General features: G+C 33.4%; 1 pseudogene; it reads right to left on the reverse strand.

Annotated features, from left to right (window-relative positions):
* Positions 1–810: 810 nt before the first annotated feature.
* On the reverse strand, positions 811–2,618 carry LOC108721117 (putative nuclease HARBI1; annotated as a pseudogene).
* Between the last annotated feature and the right edge of the window lie 6,043 nt (positions 2,619–8,661).

The raw sequence follows: 8,661 nt of genomic DNA on the forward strand, positions 1-8,661 counted from the left end.
TTGTGATCATAATCGCCAAACTGAAAACGCACCAAAAAAAATTGAACATTATGATGTAAATACAATAGATATATAATAACTGTTATATATATATTGACATTTTCATTTATTTCATTACATCTTTATTATTTAGATTTTATGTGAAATATTCGTTAAAACGCCATGGATGCAACCTTTGTCTACTATTGGATCCAGCAAGCCTCTTGGGCATAATTTAGATGAAGAATCATCGTCTTCAGTTAATAATGTTTTTCTTCATTTAACAAAAAAATGAATAACTTACATTTTATACAAATATAACAAACTTTTCAGGAAGTTCAAAACGTGGTAACATAAATAGGGACGATTATATGGCACAATTTTTACAATTAAAAAAGCAAAAGTTAGAGATTGACAAAAAATATAAAGAAGACAAACTAGCAATTCTCAAAGATATTAAAAAAAAAGCTGTAATTTAATTTAAAAGAAAGAAATATTGTTGTTTCATTTTTAGATATTTATTGTTTTATGACTTAACTTTGTTTTTATATTCTTTGCCAATGATTTACGTTTACCAAAGAGCAATGATACTCATTCTGACATATAATAAGTATATTATAAGTATATTAAGGAATACATTTTTTTTAGTTTGTATACATATATTTAAAAGAAGCTATCGTTTTGTTTATATTTTAAGTAAAAAAATGTATCCTAAGCAAAATGAAATTATTTTTATATTAACTAAGACAATTATTAACTAAGACAATTAACAGTGTAATACATAGAAATAGAAATATATGCTATTATGCAAAATGCAATTGTCAGTTAAATTTACACAAGAGAATTTTTTATTTGTTCTCTTTTGATAATTCCTTCTTGTTGTTGTTCTGGAGTAACAGTTAAAGGTCCAGCATCTTCAACAATCTCGTTTGGAAGAATAACTGGATATTCAATCTCATCTCTTCGCATGAGACAAATATTATGGAGAATACAGCAAGCAATAATATAGTAGGGGATGAGGTCTGTCCTTCGCATTGGCAATTTGTCTAATAAATATCTCCATTGTCCTTTTAAAAGACCTATAGACTGTTCCACGAACATTCTGCTTCCAGATAAAGCATAATTATAATTGGTTTCGTCAGCTGTTAGATGTCCATTGTCTTTATATGGCACCCCATAACAGATTTTTGCAGAGTATAAGCTGAATCGCCTATGAGGTGTTTATTATCAAAAGAATTGTCATTGTATTTTTGTTGTAATCCAGAATATTTAAACACTCATATCATGCTGATATCACACTGATCCTGGCATTCCAGCGTAGCAGTGGATAAACTCTTTCTTTTCATTACAAACAACCTATAAACAAGAGCAATATTGTATATTGTTTCTTAATAGAATCGACATGAAAATTTAGTATTTTATAATGTATTATATACTTGTAACTGTATAGAGTGATGTCCTTTCCGGTTGATATAAGCAAGCGCATTTTCTTTTGGAGCTGCAATTGTAATGTGTGTTCCATCTATAATTCCAATTACGCCAGGAAAATTATATTTTCTTTCTATATATGTAGTGATTTCCGTTTCCTCAAATGTCGGCCAATGAATAAAATAGTTCCGAAAATAACACAGAGCTTTTACTACTCTTTTTACGGCTCGCCAAGCTGTAGCATTTCCTACATCAAACTTGGTTACAATAGATCTACATAAATAAAAATGGTAAAATCTTAATATAAAAATAACTTGAAATAAAGGGCATACACCACAACGCAAGTTCTTGGTAGCGAGATTAAAATTTTATTTTGAACACACACACATCTGTGATAATAAAATATAGACGTTTCGATCTTGAGCAGACTTTCTTCAGTATACATAAATAAATAAATAAAAAGTTAATTGATTATTTACAAGATTAAGTCGTATAGTCCTACAATTACCGGTTAAAACGCCGTCAAATTCAAAATGAAAAAATAGAAGCAGACCACTCAAGAAACGACCGCTTAAGAAAGCGTCGTTACATATTTAAAAATTTATATAAGCACTGAAGATGATCTAATATAAGGTCGAAACGTTTGCGTCATCTTGTTTGTATATATTGTATATTCACGACAAAATTATTTCATATATATCATACACTTGCACGTATATCTGGCTAATTGACTTTTATGTTCCTTTATCCAATTTATAAGTAAATTCTCGCTTGAAGTAGAAAAAGTTTATAGAAATAAATATAAGAATATATGTAAATATATATATTTACCTATATGAATCAGGTGTTCCTAATACATACAAAGCAATATACAATTGCTTTTCAGGTGAAATAACAGGACCACTTTTCTCAGATAGCAAAGATTTAGTATAAAATAAAAAGTGTTGCGACTCATCCTGGAAATCATATATAAGGTTGAAAGTAAAATAAGCAATTAGTTATACTTTACTACATATATTAACTTACGGAAAATGTTGTTTAAATTCTTTATTATTATATGCATGTATTACTGTCTCAATAAAATATTTTATTCTCGGTATTTTTCGACGTTTACTTTCATCAAGAAATAGTTTTATATCTTCATCGTCACTCTCACTTGAACTAGCACTTGTGAAAAATGTCTTGAATATTATCACTTTATTTATATTCATTTTACAAATTATATAATAATTACAAAAAGAAAATAAAAGCAAGCTCATAAGCTGCAACTCTGGAAAAATAATTGCGAAGGATCGAGCGGTGTCATGGTTTATATTGGAATATCTTGGTTCCTTAATGGGATGTGTTAAGTAGGAAAATTGAAGATTCAGATTGGCAGGATTTTCCGCTTTTGGTGGAAAATTTGTTTCTGAGATTGTTATTGGAGACTTATCTCTAAATTTGCTCCACCCACACTGTAAATTTTAAATTCCTAAAAACTTATTGGTGATGCGACATCTCTGAGGATTTTGATTTCGAGAAAGAGGATGAACTTATCCCTTCCAAACCATCTAGTTGTGATTCACATTATTCTTACGTGAGTTTTTATATTTCCGTTTTTTTTTCAATCGCGGGTTTTCTCTTTTATTAGTTGAACATGTGATTCCACATCTAGACAGTATTTGCTTAGGTTGGATATCGTTTTTCGCCGTTTTTCTCTCAGTGTAGGTATATCGAACTACTACTGAACGGTGATCATTATTGAAAGATTCTTAATTACAGGGAAAGAAAGAAAAATGTATTTGAAAAAGAAATCTCATTCTTCTTTATTTTTAATTTCTTATTTTTATCTTCTTTATTTTTTAAACTTGATATTATATAATTGTTTTTGACGTTGCGATCACCAATTGTATATTTTAAATACATTCTGTAACGCACAATTATTAACATGATTTCCACATCACACAGTATTAGTAATATTCAGATTTCGTAAAGAATCTATATCTTCGTAATCAGCATCGAGGGTCTCACTGGTCAAGTCATCGCTATCGAGTATATCAGCCACCCATTGGCGTTTTTCACGTCTTTTAACATATACGACAGTCTTATTGTCATTATTCTCTTCCACAACAATTACAGCCATTGTAATCAGGCGTTTCATCATGCTGTACGGTATCATCCCGTCTTCCCATTGCAATGGTGATAAGCACTCAGTCAGGAAGCGCAATACTTTTCGGATTTTGTCAAGAAATTCCATGACATGGGCATGTAAAAATATAATGAGAGAGAATAGCTCCTTTTCTCAACACCGCCACATCCTTCACGATAAAATTCCTTCCAACAATAAATCCTTACAAACAATCAAAATAAGCACGCATTAAGAAGGCATGTTTTCCTTATGTGATTATGTTTAACGATGTTTCAAAGAGATTTTAAATCGATTACAGAAGTGATTGACACACATCGTTATTCAATATTGTCATGCTTATTGATTGTAAGTAGACTGGTTCTGTCTCATTATTGCGCTCAATAACAAACTTTCTACAGATACAACGGGTAAATTCGTGGCATTAGCAATACAGTTTTTAAAAATTTATTTCATATAATTATACATTTAGTTCTTTTTTCTTACACATTTATCTTATGTTAATGTTTAATTACTCTTTTAACTAGGAAATATTTTATTTATAAAAGATTTTTGTTTATGATGTAAAATGCTTGTAAGTAAAAGTTCAACAAGAAATAACATCCCCATATATACAGGGTGACCCATTTTAACTTAGACAGCCAAATAACTCGAAACATCGCGATTAAATAAAAAAATGTTTAAAACAAAAATTGTTGGATATGAAGGGGCTGATAGAACTATGACCTTGACAATGACCTTGACCTTCATTTTCAAGGTTATTTGAAAGTCTACTTTCAATTTTCAAATAGAAACCCATATTTTTGATCCCGGATTTTGAAAGAGCGCAAAATTTTACGTCCAGATGAACTTTCATGTTATGGGTCAAAGTTGACCATAGAGGTCATTTCAAAGACAAATTCCTAATCGAAGCAGAAAGCCAAAAAATCTTGATTTTTCCCGGATAGTGTTTGTGAGAAAAATTGTTGGATGTCGAGGGGAGACCAAACCATGACCCTGACAATGTCCTTGAACCCATATTTTCATGACCATTTCAAGGTCAAGTGGGGATTTTTAATAAAATTTTATGCTACATATGTATTTTCTTGTTGTGATTCTTTAGATATTAGCATACCTTACCTTCAAAATCGAAAATTAAACTTTCCATCTGATGGAGTTCCTCTAAGTATCCCTCCAAAATTTTGTCGATTTAGTGCCAAAGTCACAAGTGTTTATGTATTTTTTTTAACATTTGTAATCTGATAAAATTCTGGTCAGTAAAATGGCAAATTATACGCCTACAGAAGTAGTCGATATTCTTATAACCTTTGGTGAATGTGGTAGAAATTACAGACTTACTGCCCGTACTTATGCGGAGCGATTCCCAAATCGCCGCCATCCTACTGCTCAACAAATTATTAACATTGAAAGGAGATTTCGTAATAATCCACTTCATCGCGAAAGGGAAGGAATAGACTTCATAATAATAATGACCCTAGATTGCTCGCAGTTTTGGCTATGGTTCATCAAAATCCTCATATTAGTACCAGTTATGTAGAACGAGAACTGGGAATCCCCCTCAAACTACGGCACAGATTGTTACGATCAGTCAATTACCATCCGTATCATATTACTCTGGTACAGGAATTAAGTGAGGCCGACTACGTACTCAGAGTACAATTTTGTAGATGGGCTCTTAAGATGTTAGATCAGAATCTCGATTTTTTCAGTAATGTTTGTTTCAGTGATGAAGCAACATTCATCAGCAATGGTAGTCTCAATAGGCATAATTGCCACTATTAGTCACCAGAAAATCCACATCGTGAGGTGCTTAATCAACATCGTTGAAGTTTACACGTATAGGTAGGCATTTGCAATGGCCAAGTCATTGGACCTCATTTCTTTGAACGTACAATTAATAGTCCAATGTATTTGGAATTCCTCGAAAATGATTTGCCAGCATACCTAGAGAATGTTCCCCTTGCAGTTAGACTAAATTTATGGTATCAACAAGATAGCTCCTGCTCATTATGCTCGTATTGTACGGATGTTTTTGAATCAAAGATTCCTAAATCGGTGAATAGGGCGGGGTGGACCAGTTTTGTGGCCTCCGAGATCACCGGATTTGAACCCCCTTGATTGCTTTTTATGGGGATACGTTAAAGATGCAGTGTATAGTGAAGCTCTAACGACAAGATTGAATATGATGGAAAGAATAAGAAGAGCTTGTGAAGCGATAACTCCTTTAATGCTTGGAAATGTACAACGTAACTTTCGCCATCGATTACTGTTATACTTAGAAAATAATGGTGCACACTTTGAGCATCTCCTCCATGCGGAGAGAGCTGATAACAATGCAATCTTGCCTTAACTGGTTGGGTCATCACTCGACCTTGCCTTCACTAGCTGAGTCACCACTCGACCTTGCCTTAACTGGCTGTGTCACCACTCGACCTTGCCTTCACTGGCTGGGTCACCACTCGACCTTGCCTTAACTGGCTGGGTCACCACTCGACCTTGTCTTAACTGTCTAGGTCACCACTCGACCTTGCCTTCACTGGCTGGGTCACCACTCGACCTTGCCTTAACTGGCTGGGTCACCACTCGACCTTGCCTTCACTGGCTGGGTCACCACTCGACCTTGCCTTCACTGGCTGGATCACCATACGACCTTGCCTTCACTGGCTGGATCACATACTTTCCTTAGGGGCTGTAGGACCTTGTAGATGGTGGGAAGGCTTAAGCGCTGAACCAAGGTAGCTGTGGGGCAGGGTTTTGCACTATGTGACTGGTGGGTCATCTCTTCACCGAGGTAAGTAGCCAGTTCTGTGTTAGGCCCCTGGTTGTCTAGGTAAGTGCGAACCAACAAACAGCCCAACTCACGCTAGGTCGATTTAGAGGAAATTACTTTTATCCCTAGCATAAAATTTTATTAAAAATCCCCACTTGACTTTGAAATGGTCATGAAAATATGGGTTCAAGGACATTGTCAGGGTCATGGTTTGGTCTCCCCTCGACATCCAACAATTTTTCTCACAAACACTATCCGGGAAAAATCAAGATTTTTTTGGCTTTCTGCTTCGATTAGGAATTTGTCTTTGAAATGACCTCTATGGTCAACTTTGACCCATAACATGAAAGTTCATCTGGACGTAAAATTTTGCGCTCTTTCAAAATCCGGGATCAAAAATATGGGTTTCTATTTAAAAATTGAAAGTAGACCTTCAAATAACCTTGAAAATGAAAGTCAAGGTCATTGTCAAGGTAATAGTTCTATCAGTCCCTTCATATCCAACAATTTTTGTTTTTTAAACATTTTTTTATTTAATCGCGATGTTTCAAGTTATTTGGCTGTCTAAGTTAAAATGGGTCACCCTGTATATATATATATTTACAGGAATTTATTAAGATGTGCTATTATAGCGTCAAACTAAAGATGAATTTAATTTGTGAAGATTATATTATATTTCAGTTCATGATTGCGTTGCAAATCCGACAGTAAAATATATATCTGCGCGCAGTTTAAAGACACGAGCTGAAACTTATTATTTATTAACTTTATCTTTGTACGTGTCTTCTCTCTTTATTAATATAACTATTATTTTTTATACTGTTGTGCATAAAGTATGAACTCATATTGTAGATGAAACAAACGCTGAGATAATGAAGGGAAATAGCAATGTTGTAAACATTTGTTTGAACGATGACGACTATCATTCCGATGTGGAATCGCAGACGGTATTGTAAAAACTTGGTTACATATATAAAAATTGCTTTGAAATTTTTTTGAAAATTTTCACTTATTTTTCTTTTAAAATGTTTGCAGAAAATTTGTAAAAATTGGTCCGTTTTCTTACATTTATTATGTCTGTTTTTTATTCCTGCACTATGAATTGTTGCACACGACGTAATAAGTTGAAATAAAACGAAAAGATATAAAATACCAAAGTATATTGTTTCACTTCAACATGTTATATGCACTAGTTTAGACAGTGCAGGATTAAAAAACAAATCTATATATAGTACAATGACTTTTATTTGCTTTTTGTTTCAGATAAGCCTGAGCTAGATTGAATCATTTGTCAATGATTGTCATTTAATTTTTTGCTTAAGAGAAATCAAAATAATAAAACGTAGTATATTATTTATCTGTAATAATTCAATATGAGAAAACAATAAATAAATCTTTGGAAATAATCCAACAAATAATTTTTCTAAAAAAACATTTTAAGTTTTTTCCTGCCGGAAATTGTCATTAGAAACCGATAAATCCATGTACGAGATTTATCTGTATTCATGAGAAATTATTTGCATATATTTGGCTGTACCTGTATCGAAAAATTTCTACTACAATATCTTAAACGTTTTTATCCATATCAATTGTAAATTGAATATATCTGTGAATGCGCGCGCGCGCGAACAGATAGATAATTTTTAAGAATATATCGTAATCAATCGAATGTATCTGCAATTCCTTACATTTGCGAATGCAGAATTTAACCCTATCTAATATGTACTCGTACATAAACTTATATGCAACATTTAATGTTCTTTGTACCTGCATTTTACGACAAAAAATTGATCAGGATGTATTAACATACAGGGTATCTCAGAAAACGCGTTTGTCTTTAAAATAATGTATTCCTGACGTGATTCTAAGACAATTCTTCCTTAGTCAAAATTTTATCCGAAGCTGTTTTTTAATTACAAGGGAAAAAAGTTAGCAAATCACGGGTCGCGTACGGAAGGTAGGCAGGAGCGACGCAACTCATCGTCCAACGCGGGGCGCCCGATTGCAATCAGCTGCTTGCTACGTATGAAACGCGTGTCAAGATAATACACGCGTATCCCCCCCCCCACCTCTCTTTAACGCTTACTCCCCCTCCCTCCTTCTCTCTTTCTCTCTCACTCTCTCTCTTTCTCTCTCTCACATACCTTGTAGAGATGTTCATATCTTGTAGAGATGTTCATACGTAATCGAGCTGGAAAAAGGTAGAATAATACCACATCTGTGAATTCCGACAAGATTCTCACAAATCCAACACTGAATAATAATAAATTTTTTGTCTGTCACATTAATCGTATCACGTATCATCTTTACGCAAATCCACTCACACACGTTTGATCGATTTACTAACGAATTTATCAGT

The sequence above is a fragment of the Mycetomoellerius zeteki genome, unplaced genomic scaffold, assembly GCF_001594055.1.
Source record: "Mycetomoellerius zeteki isolate Tzet28-1 unplaced genomic scaffold, Tzet1.0 scaffold160, whole genome shotgun sequence".
Classification (NCBI taxonomy): domain Eukaryota; kingdom Metazoa; phylum Arthropoda; class Insecta; order Hymenoptera; family Formicidae; genus Mycetomoellerius; species Mycetomoellerius zeteki.